Genomic DNA, 14428 nt, shown 5'->3' on the forward strand with positions numbered 1-14428 from the left:
ACCACCTTGACCTTTACAAATGATCTTTTTCTTTTTTTCCTTTAAATGTGCCAAATAATTTGTCTACTCATGGCATGATATGTACAAAATGTCATAGTGGGAAGTAGATGAGAATCTGTGCTATAAATGTTTTACTGAAACAACAGCTCAAATTCAAAATAGCCTATTTGGCATCTGCCAATTTATGTTAAAACTTTGAGACGTGAGACTGACGCCATTCAATTCGCATTATGAATGTCTACACATAAGTATAGTAAATTTCAGAGTAAAGAAAAAAAACCTGTGTCATTCACTTACAAAATATTTGTTGATTTGCCTCTCTATTCAAGACAAGTGGAATCAGCCAAAAGACCAAATTTATTTTATGTAGAAAATTTTAATAAATTTCAAACGTTCAGCAATTAATGTTCTTGATGCTTCTGTATTGTTGTGTACAAATGAAATATTCTCGCCGTTAATTCAAAAGAGTCATGTGAAAGGGGAGATCATTCAAACTGTGGGAAGATTAAAGGGGGAGATATATGTAAAAGGAAATAAAACTTCAGAGGATATGTTAAATTAAATAGATTTATTGAAATAAATTAAGGATCAAACGATTAATAAACCAGTTTTAATTTAAAAAAAAAAAAGAAAAAGAGCTGGTGGTTGGAAGTGCCAGAGTGCAGGAGTGAGCTGAAGGCTATAGGAGTCATTGGCCGTAGAGAGAAGGCTGAGAAGGCGGGCAGTAATAGAGAGCAAAGTGTGTATCACATTCAGGTAGTTTGTGACTTGTTTTCAAAAGGGCCGTTTGAATCGCATTATTAATTTGGTAGTTAGTCCTGAAAAGAGGTGTTTGAACTACTATTGCTGAGTCTCTTGGCTGCTGATGAGGGGAGGTTCTGTCATGATTTTGCCATTGCCTATGACCTCACTCAGATTGTTCGCGAGCCCACCCGTGTGCCCGATACTACCGGTCAGTACGCAAGCATTCTAGACCTTTTTCTATCCACTTCCCCTGAGTTATGCTCATGTTCCGTTCTATCTCCTCTAGGATCCTCCGACCACTGCGTTGTATCAGTTAAGATAAAAATGAAATATAATAAATCTACAGACGTACCTCTCCACCGTACTGTATACCGATACTCTATGGCGGACTGAGATAGCTTCCATACATTCATATCTGATCTACCTCTCCATTCCATGTTTAAAAAGGATGTGTCTCCAATAGTATCAGACCTGACCGAATGGTTACTTGTAGGCATAGACCAATTCATACCATCCAGAAAATTCCAACAAAAACCTAACAGCCAGCCATGGTTCTCCCCTGAACGTGCTGCTGCCATCGCACACAGAAATCACTTTTTCCATAGCTACCAACGTAATAGATGCACTGAGACTAAAGCTGCTTTCAGGACCGCCAGCAACCACTGTAAAAAAGTAATAAAAAATGCAAGAGAACTATATGCTCAATCCGTTAAATCCAAAGTAGCTGAGCAGCGGCTTGGTTCCCACCAGATCTGGCAAATAGCAAATAGGATCCTGAACAGAAACATGCGTTCTATCCCAACCATTATCGATGCATCAGAGGTCATCTCGACAGCATCCGACAAGGCCAAACTATTTGCCAAGAACTTTGCGGCAAATTCTACCCTGTGTGACGAAGGCCATCAACTCCCCGTATTCCCTCTTATAACAGACAACACACTATGCAACATACAAATATCTGTGCGTGAGGTCGCCAAGCTAATCAAGAACCTTGACTCCAGTAAAGCAACTGGTCCTGACGGTATTCCAATTATAGTGTTAAAAATATTACAACCAGAACTTACCAAACTGTTTAAGCGTTGCCTTAAGGAGAAGTGCTTTCCAACACTCTGGAAAACCTCATTAGTATGCCCTGTATTTAAGAATTCAGGTGATGTCATCTCCCTCTCAGTACAGACCAATAAGTCTCCTGTGTGTCATGAGTAAGTTGCTGGAATCCACAATAAATAGAGAAGTAGTCAACCACCTCAGCAGAAATAACCTTCTTAGCGACACGCAATATGGTTTTCCGTTCTGCTAGATCTACAGTAGATGTGCTAACGGTTATATCTCATAGAATTAGCGAATCTCTCGACAAAGGCTTCATTGTTAGGGCAATTGCTATTGACATATCAAAGGCCTTCGATAAGGTTTGGCATAAAAGCCTACTACACAAGATTTCCAGCTACGGTATAACTGGAAATGTTTTCTCGATTATTAAATCATTTCTATCTGATAGGCTCATAAGAGTAGTGGTTGATGGGCAGAAATCAGAGGCCCACAGTATTAATGCTGGAGTCCCTGAGAGGTCCATACTGGGCCCAACTCTCTTCCTGATCTACATCAATGATCTCCCAAAACACATACTAAAATCTTTCGCTGACATCTATGCTGATGACACGACTATCTATGGCAACACCTCAAAGGCCGTAAATGATGATGTTCTCTCTGATTCTCTCTCCTCTGATCTTGAGCGCGTGGTACAGTGGGGAAAGAGGTGGCTGGTTACCTTTAATGCATCTAAAACCAAGCTCCTATCTCTACATCATAAACGCTCTGATCCCCATCTGGCATCAATCGAAATGGATGGCTCTTGTCTAGGGGAGGCCCCATATTTTGATAAGCTTCTTGGTTTGACCTTTACTCCTGATCTTAAATGGAACACATACATCAAGTCTGTGCCAAAGGTCGCTGGGAAAATGGTTGGATCCTTCTACCATTCCAGAAGATATCTCACTAATGACACAATTCCCTATCTATATAAAAGCCAAGTACGTCCAAGGATGGAGTACTGCTGTCACATCTGGGCAGGAGCTGATAAAAACAGCCTATCCTGCCTTGACAGAGTACAAAATAGACTTTGTGGCTTAGTGGGTATGCCCTTTTCTCTTCCCTACAACCTCTTTCCCACAGAAGAGACGTAGCGAGCCTATCTTTGTTCTATTGTTACTTCCATGGCAAGTGCTTGTCTGAGCTCCATTCTCTGGTCCCCCCTCGCCAATCTTTTTCAAAGAACACCCGACTAGCTAAAACCACCGTCAATAATTTTCTCCACTCCTTATCTGTGCCTAAATCAAAACGTAAATTCCATGAACAAAGCTTCTTTCTTAGAACTGCACGCCTGTGGAACTCTGTTCCGCTTGCCTGTTTCCCACCTGACTTCAACCTGGATGTCTTCAAGTCCAACACAAACAAGTTCCTGATGAGCCGCCCCATTAGGTAATGACACTTTATCAATTCTCCAATACTATTACTACACTATCCCATTGATTACTGTACACACAATAACTCTTATCCCCGAGTGGCCCTTGAGCCTTGATAAGTGGTGAACTCCATGTAAAAAAAAAAAAAAAAATAGGTTGCTCACTTCATGATAAAACATCCCAGCTACTAACATTGGAGCGATAAACAAACAAATGACTATAATTAACCTCAGGCTGAAATTCTTACAGTAAAAAATGTCTTCGGTGTTTCTTGGCTGCGTATATGTTAATCTTGGTTTGCAATTAAAGTGGGTTGTTTTTGTTTAGTTACAAAAAAATAAGTCATGCGTTTTTCTTTGTTAAAAACGATTGTAGCGATTTATAGCATGTATATTCGAGGCGACTTTGGAGAGTGTCTGTTTGTTTGTTTACAAAAATGAGAGCGTTAATCTGACACACCACGACAGTGGAAGTCATTTTATGATTCTATCTCTCCCTTATGGTAACCAACTGCAACGAAGAAAGATGTTAATGAAATTTGAATAGAATTACTAAAAAAAAAAAAAAAACTACAGAGGAAGATAGAAATAATTAATGAATACTGAATATTTGTGTGTTAACATTTTTCATATCATAAATAAACATGCTAATAAGTATTGTTTTATTTTTATCCTTTGTTGTCTCTTTAAGTGTTCATATGAAACTCCAATTTGAATAAATTTTAATTTTTATACAGTTGTGAATCTGAAATAGTGGGTGAATCTTGTAGGATGCCTCATCACCAATTAAAACAGAAAGATAAGAAAATTGGAAAAGAAGAAAAAAAGTAGAGTATCAAAGTCTTATGTACGACATGAAAAGAAACTCGAATTTTGGGAAGATTTCTATCATTCTAGTTATCATAGAAACCAACAGGTTCATAAAAAATATTTTTAAAACTGCCCGGTGACCATACTCTGTGAACCAAATGTAAGAGTGATCCAAACAATTGTACTTAAAGGGATCTCTTTGATGGAGTTTCTGAAATGGCAGGTAAATGTTTGGCATCCAGTAGGATCCACAGGAAAAACAAAGAGAAGAGAAAATGAGAAAAATGAAGATTAAATTTTATACTGTGAAGATTAAAGTTGTCTTTTAGAAGAGCCTTGTCCTGAGCATGTGACAACCCTCATGTTAGTGAATACAGTGCTCGATTAGGCTACCATTTAAAACCTTTTATCAATTTTATTTTATTTTATTTTTGAAACACAGACACATATATATTTACTTTTATTTATGTAGAAGAGATCGCTTGCAGGATATAAATTCCAAGTGAAGTTTTACCAAATTTCCCAAAGCACACCCTTTTTATTTATTTATTTATTTATTTTTTTGATAAATGGTTTCACGTTTGCCGTTGTTTAGCTCAGTCAGTAATGATATTCTTAGTATCCTGAAAAAGTAAAAAAAAAAAAAGAAGCCAGATAAGATTTCTAGCATCATGCGTAATTGGTTAACTGCCTTCCCACATTCTGTGTCTATGATTCCTTGTTCTGTGAGTAAACACAGGAAGCCAATTACTTTGGCTTCCAAAATTTCCAGCTTTGTGATCTAAAAGTCTGAGAAATGTTGGACAGGTGGATCAACTGAATGTAAGATTGGATAGTTTTTAATATATTTGCTGCGATTGAGGATGTAGATATGATTATGCAAAAACAAAATAGTATGTAACAAAATCTCACTTCTCATATTTTGTCCTCTAGTCCTCACATTCCATGAGTGATTCGTCTAACAACAGAGGGGAAGAACTACTATTTTCTACTTATTGTTGGCTGATTATTATTTTCCTTTTTTGTGTCTTACATCATATGGTTTCATACCTTGTCTGGAGCGATTTCTATTTAATAATAACAACAACAACAACAACTAGTGGGACCTGTGGAAATTCCACAGCGGCATATTTCATATGTAATATATTGCTGCTGGGCATTCAGTGGGCGTTCAGAATGAATGAAGACACCATCATATTATTCTAGCCCTTTTGTAAAAACTGTATCGCCCCCACCCTTACTAAAATAATAACTTTGATGTATTGTCTGGGTTGATTGTTTCATTACAAACACACTAATCAATTAACTCACATTTCATCATTTTTCATAATTCTTGAGTATGTTACTAATTTCAACAATCATTTTTCATAATTTAAACACACCTTTCGCCCCCCCCCCACCTTACTAAAATAATAACTTTGATATATTTCCTAGCTGGATTATTTCATTACAAACACACCAATCAATTAACTCACATTTCATCATTTTCCATAATTCTTGGATATGTTACTAATTTCAACAATCATTTTTGATAATTTTACCCAACATTTTAGCCCCCTCCTCTCTTACTAAAATAAAAACTTTGATATATTGTCTGGGATGATGATTTCATTACAAACGCACCAATCAATTAACTCATATTTCATCATTTTTTAATAATTCTTGTATAAGTTACTAATTTCGACAATCATTTTTTTATAATTTTAACCCACATTATCGCCCAACCTTACTAAAATAAAAACTTTGATATATTGTCTGGACTGATCATTTCATTACAAACACACCAATCAATTACTGGCATTTCATCATTTTTCATAACTCTTGGATATGATACTAATTATGACAATTATTTTTCATAAATTTAACCCACATTATTGCCCTCCTTACTAAAATAATAACTTTGGTATATTGCCTGGGCTGATTATTTTATTACAAAAACATTAATCAATTCTGGGTATTCTCATAGTATATATGTTCCACCTATCTTATCCAATCCTGGGTGACACTGCATATTCTGCCAGTATATACTTTCCACCTATCTCATTCAATCCCGGTACTGACTTCATGTCCACCACCCCACTGTTAAAAATATACATGAAATAATGTAATGTCTAAATTGTAAACTATTTTAGCTATTTCCGGGACTGACTTCATATCCCCCACCCTAATGTTAAAAATAGACATGAAATAAAGTAATGTTTAAATTGTAAACTGTTTCAGCCATTTCCGGGACTGACTTCTTATCCTCCACCCCACTGTTAAAAAATATACATTAAATAAAGTAATGTCTAAAACGTAATTGGTTGCAGCTATTTCAAGGACTGACTACAAATTCCCCACTCTACTGTTAAAAATATACATGAAATAAAATAATGTTTAATGTATAAACGGTTTCAGCCATTTCCGGGACTGATTTCAATCCCTCACCCCCCTGTTAAAAATATACTCGAAATAAAGTAATGTTTAAATCATAAACTGACCAGACTGCCCCTTTTGGGGAGCTGTTTTCCCCTCAAATTTAAAACCGACCTCATGTCTAACTCTGCCCTTGTGGGGAGACAAGTAAAAAAAAGGAAAAATAATCAGAAGGGACATTTTCCAGAACATTTTATAATTAATCAGAACAGACATTTCCAGGGCATTTTATAATTAATTAGAACAGACATTTCCGGGGCATCTCATTATTAATCAGAAGATACATTTCCACGGCGTTTTATAATTAATAAGAAGGGACATTTCCAGGGCATTTTGTAATTAAATCAGAAGTTACTTTTGTAATATTAAAACTTTTTTACATTAAATATAGTACCTATTTACAATAACTCCCCACGGGACAGATTTAGACACCAGAGTCGTTTTTTTTTAATGTGAAGAAAAAGAAAAAAAAATTGCCCCAGCGGTGAAGGATTTCTCTTCCACTGACAGAGAACGAGAAATTGAAATGTAGCATCTGAAGAACAGATACTACACTTTGATCTTGGCCAAAAGGCCAAAGAGAACAAATCATTTTTATTAGCTTTGCCTTAAAAGCGACACCAATTTTTTTGTTGTTTTATTCCATTCCTTTTAAGGGGTGACAAGGTTTATTTGGAACATTCCACTTTCCTTTTTTAGGGATGCACAGAATGATAACGGCCGAAGTATAGATAATATATAATAATTACAGAGCAAACGAAAGTAATGATCAACCAAAACAAAATTAGTAGCAAATATATGCTTTTCTAGTCACACGTAATCCTTTCAGGCTAATAATGTGTGATTAGAGAAGCATATTTTGCTCAGTTAGGAGAATCATAAATGAATTTGGTAAAACTTCAAACTGAAAATCTCAAGTTTTTGGTTTTGATTTCCGGTCATGGCATCCACTTTATTTGTTGGGAATTTATTTATTATGGAAATCGCTCCAGACAAAGCATGAAGTCATTTAATGTCATCATCAACGCTCTGATCCCCATCTGGCATCAATTAAAATGAATGGCTCTCGTCTTGGGGAGTCCTCATGTTTTGACAAGCTTCTGGGCTTGACCTTTACTTCTGATCTTAAATGGAATTCATACATTAAATCCGTTGCCAAGGCTGCTGGAAAAATGGTGGGATCCTTCTATCGACCCAGTAGATATCTCACTGCTGATGCAATTCTCTATCTATATAAGAGCCAAATATGTCCAAGGATGAAGTACTGTTGCCACATCTGGGCAGGAGCTGCTAGAAAGGACTTATCCTGCTTTGATAGAGTTCAAAATAGACTTCGTAGTCTTGTGGGGGATGTCCTTTTCTCTTCCCTACAACTTCTTTCTCACAGAAGAGATGTTGTGAGTTTGTCTCTGCTTTATCGTTATTTTCATGGCAGGTGCTCGACTGAGCTCCAATCTATGCCCCCCCCCTCGCCAAACTTTCACAAAAAACACCCATCTAGCAGAAAACACTAACAATAATTACCCCCACTCTTTATCTGTGCTCAAACCTAAACGTAGATTCCATGAACAAAGTTTCTTTCTTAGAACTGCATGCCTATCACAAGATAACAAATAAATTCATTTAGTTTATTGACTCATTCGAAAAAAAGACAATCCCAGTAAACTTACACAAAGAGAAGATGAGTGCTTGCCAGCAGTTTAAACACTAACTCGTGGACAAAGGTCCAACACAGATAAAATCACAAATTTTAAAAAGAATGAACCAACGTGAAAATAGAAACCACCTGACTCATGCTTCCCCCTCCTTTATATTATCCAACACAGTGACACCTCCTGGCAAAAACAATGTTGTCACCTCCCTTGACAGGGATATAAATGCAATTGAGGACTGCTTCTGAATTTAATTTCTTTACAAACTTCAGTCTTCAGCGGAAGCTGGTTCAATCCGATTACACTGACTGTCGTATTAGGTCATCAATCTCCAGTGTAGCCTCTGAAATGCACAAGATGTTAATTAAATTTTGCTTTTTTGTTTTTTTGACTATCGAATACATCTTGATAAACTGTTCCCTTAAGTGAGGCATGCTCCAACACGGATCTGAGGGATGCCTCGAACACTACCCGACGATGAAGGCAAAATAATTCTTCTACTTACCTGGATAAATCTTTGATGTTTTAACATATTTTAAAGCATTTACAGTAGAACCCCAGGATACGGTATTAAAAATTAGTAACAAAATACAGTACAGTATATAATACACATGTATATAATCAAATAAAATTATAAATAACACTGTAAGGCGGGGAAAATATTGTAACCAGGGGCTGGAAAAATACTGTATTCCACATTATAACCTGAAAAAAAACAACTTATCTTAGAGCTACCATATCCCGGGGTTCTATTGTATTTACTTTGAAACAAGTAATGTCGAGAGTTAAGTTAGAAAAAGAAAAAAATGCCTGACATTAAATGTTTATCTGGGAAATCTCAATCGCTCGAAAGTTAAACAAAACACTGGTAAATCATTACATTTTTGCATGATTGATGACGTTTATCAAGCGAGTTTTTATCAGTTTTCATTTAATTTTTGAGCGATTATTGAGACTTCTCAGATGACTTTTTTTTTCTTAATACTCAACAAAAATCGCAAAGTTGGTTTGGCGTCAAACCAACCCTGCAATTCAGTTGGTTATGTGTAAATAACTGAAAATCAACTATGATTTGGGGGCTTTTTCAGCAACAGCAATTTTTATTCATGGAGGCTACATTGAACTTCTTTTCCAATCAGATTATTTCTCGCTCTGAAATTACTACTCTATTTGGATTATTTTTCACTTTACAACTCACTTGCGCGTTCCACTGACTTTCAAATTTTGACTATTTGTTTTTTTGTTTTATTTTAATTCCTTTGCTTTTTGGATTTACCATTGAGTGAGTCTTCATGCATGCTGGAACTCCTCATTTGTTTTGGGTTTTTTCCCCCATTTCCTCCATATTTTCACATATTTCTAACTGACATGAACACTTTTTTTTTTCCTCCCCATTTATGATGAACCATCATAAAGTGCTGTTTCATTTAATGCCATAACCAGCAAAATTTACCTCGGCTATAATAATAAGTTGCTAATTTCTTTCTTTCTTCTGAAGTGAAGAAGAATAGCAAGAATAGCATTTTTTGAAACTCTGCAGAATAAGAATTTTTTTTTTTTTAACTGTTTTTTTGAGTATTCTGTTGAACAATAAATTTACAGTCTTAATTTATTCTCATTTCCTTATGACAAGCTCTACCCTGTATTGTGTTTGTATGGAGTTTTTTTTAATTTTTATTTGAATGGGATTAATATATTTATATATAAATATTTATATTAGGTTGAAGTTTACACTTGCTTGTGTCGAGTAACCATTTCATTCCCATTGCCTTGATTGTTCTTATATATATATATATCAGAAACATATTTTTTTTTTTTTTCAGTTGGTCAAATTGATGCCAAAACACGACCAATCGAGTCTGGCCCCTACATATGTCCTCAGATGTCAAGATTTCACATGATATTTCATAACACTATCAACTTTTATTAAATTCAAATCAATCAACCCCACCACACGGACACACCATCGTACAAATTCATATTGCAACAATTGAAAATAGCATTTGTACATATTTATTGGGACAAAACAAACAAACAAAAAAACACAAAACATTTGTAAAAAATTATGAAACGAATTTATTTATTCCTCAGATTTTACAAAGAAAAATGAGGTATTTACATCAACAGTTTTATTTTGCATTCATATGCAAACATATTTCTTTGACTGAATTGTCTTTTATTTCATTTTAATTCAACGGATCACAATGTTTGACAGTGACAGAAATGGCTGCTTATTTGGGAACAGGGAGAAGAGGAAAATGGGTCAATTTTTACCTTGCTTCATATTGCAAAGAAGCTCTAAAATCTTTCACATTAATAGTCTTTCCTGGTTTTAGAAAACAGATATTAATAAAAAAAAAAAAAAAAACATGCAGAAATTAGTTGTAGAAAAGAGTATAAAAATGTTCAGAGAAAGCTGTTTATTTTTATCTTTAGTGTGAATTATTAAAAGATAGTTTACTACCATAAACAAAAATATTTTCACTTATAGATTTTCAGTATACTTCAAACTTTAAATTTATTTAGAAAAAAAAGAGGATATTTTGCAAAGAGCATAGATTGTGAAACTTGATTATATAGGTTCTGTTTTACTTACATATCTACATACTATTTCCATTTCATTTTTTAACTCTTGCTGACATACTTTAATTTCATTGTCCATAAGCAATATTGTGTGTGTGTGTGTGTATATATATATATATATATATATATATATATATATATATATCAGGGATGGCCAACTTGTGGCACATTAGATGCTTACAAGTGATGCATTGTATCCTTTTGATGATGACAAGAAACTAAGCCCCTTCTACTCATTTATTCATATCTATTCATATTCATTTATATTTATTCATATCTATTTATATTCATATTTATTTATATCTATTCATAAATATTTATATTTATATTTATTCAGATTATATTTATTCATATTCATTTATGCTCATATGTTCCTATTACTATTTCTAAAATAATTGAAACGATCAACAGGAATTACATGTTAAAAAGCGAAATTCTTTCCTATACAAATATTACATTTGTCATTTTTTTTTTTTTAATAAATTGGTCAATGTTTGTTTACATGTTTGTTATATAACAAAATTATAGAGCATATATAGTTTTTAAATAAATACAAGTTATTATAACTTCAAAATATGTCCGTATTACAACACAGTTTGAAAGACAGAAAGGAAGTGAATGTTTATGTCGCGCATCAGAATTGATTGTAAAAAAATATTGGCACACAAGATGAAAAGGTTGGCCACTCCTAGTTTATATCATTAGTTACCATTCCAAAACCAAAATTCACACCTATGAAGAAAAGCTTATATTTTTGGTTTGGGAATGATAACTAATGGTATACATGCTGTGAAAGTGGAAATTCACTTTCATTGAGCTTAATATTTGTTACAATTTGAAATATTATTCATAAACGCACATAGTATCTATGTTTTTATAATTGTAACTATGTGTGTGTGAGCGCAAAAAAAAAAAAAAAAAAAAAGAAAATATTTGACAAGATATAGACAAGAACAAGAAAGAATAATGACGTTTTAGTAAAATTTATTCATAACATCTTCAGATGTGCACTAATTTAATTAATTAATTTCATTATTATTAATTTGGAAAGAATACACAAGTTTTTTTCTTGTCTTTTATGATGAGGGTATGAATTTTACCGAAACATCATATGAATGTAAAAATATCTTTCTTGTATATATTGTAATATTTTGTGTATCCACATAAATTGTTATAAGGAGTAATTTGATATTAGATGTATTGATCCTCAGCATTTACTTCAGCAGTACTCAATATGTGAATAAAACTAGGTCATAAGTTATGAATATATATATATATATATATATATATATATATATATATATATATATATATATATATATATATATATGACAATTAATCTAAACAACGGTTTCTGCATTTCCTCTCCATAGGGAATCATTATATATCTAATATATATTGCCATATATGTGTATAACTATAGTATCCTTAAATAAATATTAACAATTATTTTTATATCTACAGACACTACTGTTTCATACTTGTGCACTCATCAGAGTAGAAAGAGATAATTACTGCTAGTTCGAACCCAGTCACAGTTATCCTTGACTTTGTATGCCAGCAATCTACTAGAAGACCACTGTCAATTAATAGAAGAATTGAGGGAAATTAATTGCCTATAAATGCCAAGTTAGTGGGCATACATAGTAAACACTAAGGGAGTATTCAACGACAATATATATCTTTGTTTATCATCTTATTTCACACAATGACCATTTCATAGTTCAGTATCATAGTTTCTCTAATAGTAAATATTTAATAAAGTAGAGGATCTTTGTCTAATTTGTTCAATTCCTAACGACTTTCAACAATCTGCCATTAGCAAAATAAATCTCATATTTTCAATTCATGTTTCGCTGAGGAAATTAAAATGAAAGCGCATTATCGTTCTTATATATATATATATTTTTTGTTTTGTTTTCGATTCAATCAAATGGACTATTAATGATGTAAAAACTTTTCAATAAGACACATCCTCAGTATGAGATATGGTAAAAAATAAAAATTGACCCAAAATCATTGTCTAACTTAATTCACATACTAAAAGGAGGTATGGAAATGGGTTAAGGGGTTGGCTGGCAGGGTAGGGAAGAGGACGAGATTACATGGACAGAATCTGGAACCTTTGTTTTTTTTTTGTTTTTTTGCAAAACTTTTTCTGGCTGGTTGTGACAAAGATTTGTTCAAAACTCAATATTGGCGATTAGAACATTTCAGGTGAGGAATCTCCAATGGTCTCAGGTGACATGATGGTGGATGCTGATTTGGGGAGAGGCATAGCAGTTTCAAAATGTTCTTTTATTTATTTGGCAGGTGGGGATGGGATAGAGCTATTCAGAGTGGACATGAACCAGTCTTTTGGAAGGTTTGGAAATATGGGATTTTTTTTTCTTTCTTTTTTTTTTTTAAATGTTTTGATAAATTTTTCTTTTTAAATGATTTTAATAATAAAAAATGAATAAAATATGTTTTCATACATCAAAAAAAAAAAAAAAAGGTGTGTTTGCTCATATTTAAAATGATATGCATTTTTCAAGAATATAATTTAATGATTGGGATTGAAAATTTATAAGATTTACATCAATTTAGAATAGAGTTTAGTCAAATGTAATCAATTAAATTATAGAATATATTTAATATGAAAAATTTATTTTGAATTTATTTTGAATTTTAATGAAAAAATAATTGAAAAAAAATTAAAAACATAATCACAATTTAATTGATAATAATTTAGCATAATTTAAAAATGTAAACAAAAAAGAAAGGAAATAAAATGTAAAAAAAAAAAAAAAAAGAAATACATAAACAATTATTTGAAGTGGAAAGTTGAAAAAAAAAAAAAGATTCTTTAAAATCTCAGATTTACAAATCTAATATTTGACAAGAAATTTTATAAAATCTCCCAAGTTATCTTTTTTCAATAATAAAAGCCACTTTACTTTCACATAGAATTTAATAAGAGAAATAGTTTTGTTGGATGTTTCCGCATTTTAGAGTATAAAGGTAGTCGGTAAAAAAAAGATATATGAGCTACAGAAAGAATTTTCATTGACTAAGAACATCATAGCTTAACTGAGATGGCTAAGTAAGAAATAATGCTTGCAATATGTTAGTCATGAATATTATAGTTTCAAAGGTACAAGTGTTTCTTATGTAAAAGTATTAGAAAAAAAGATACATTTTTATAATTAGCCCAAAAAATTAAGAATTTTAAAGTAATTTTTTTATAAATGTAATATTTTAATAAGTAATAGAAATTAACCAAAAATTAAAGAAAAAGCGGTTTATGTTTATTTCTTATATAAAAAAAAAAATACAAAATATATAAACTACTTATGTAGAATACATTATTTTATATACGACATAAAAAAAGATTGTTTTATTTCTAATTCTATGTTTAAATGAAACCTCAAATGTTAAGTGTAAGGTTAGCTAATTAAAAAAAAAATTTTTAATCAAGAAATTTTTTATATTGTCATGGAATGATGGTGATCTATCCTATTTCTATGGACTCTTCTAGACATTATGTATAGAGTAACCTACGACAAATGAGGGAGAGCAAACTTTCTGTAATATCTAATCTTAACATGCTATTCTGTACTTCTGTAGATACATTCCCTTGTAAATATACCACCATATTGTCTTATTTATTATCAGATCTTCACGGTCGCAATAGATACCAACCACAGCAAATAAAGAAACAAAGACATATTCGTATCCAAAGTCATCATTAGTAAATGCATGTCATTTCTTTTTCTTTTTA

The 14428-nt window shown here is 32.6% G+C and overlaps 1 long non-coding RNA gene and 1 pseudogene across 1 annotated transcript in view; one reads left to right on the forward strand and one right to left on the reverse strand.

The window, feature by feature from the left end:
* The window catches only part of LOC145252101 (uncharacterized), a 37276-nt gene extending 23959 nt beyond the window's left edge, over positions 1–13317 (forward strand). Inside the window, exon 2 of the long non-coding RNA XR_013863586.1 lies at positions 9906–13317. This is a non-coding gene — a long non-coding RNA (uncharacterized LOC145252101). The remainder of the gene's footprint in view (positions 1–9905) is intronic.
* Positions 6862–7018, reverse strand: LOC145284750 (U2 spliceosomal RNA; annotated as a pseudogene).
* Positions 13318–14428: the final 1111 nt, after the last annotated feature.

Source organism: Euprymna scolopes, chromosome 1 (genome assembly GCF_053919585.1).
Source record: "Euprymna scolopes isolate OS-2025 chromosome 1, ASM5391958v1, whole genome shotgun sequence".
NCBI classification, from domain to species: Eukaryota; Metazoa; Mollusca; class Cephalopoda; order Sepiida; family Sepiolidae; genus Euprymna; species Euprymna scolopes.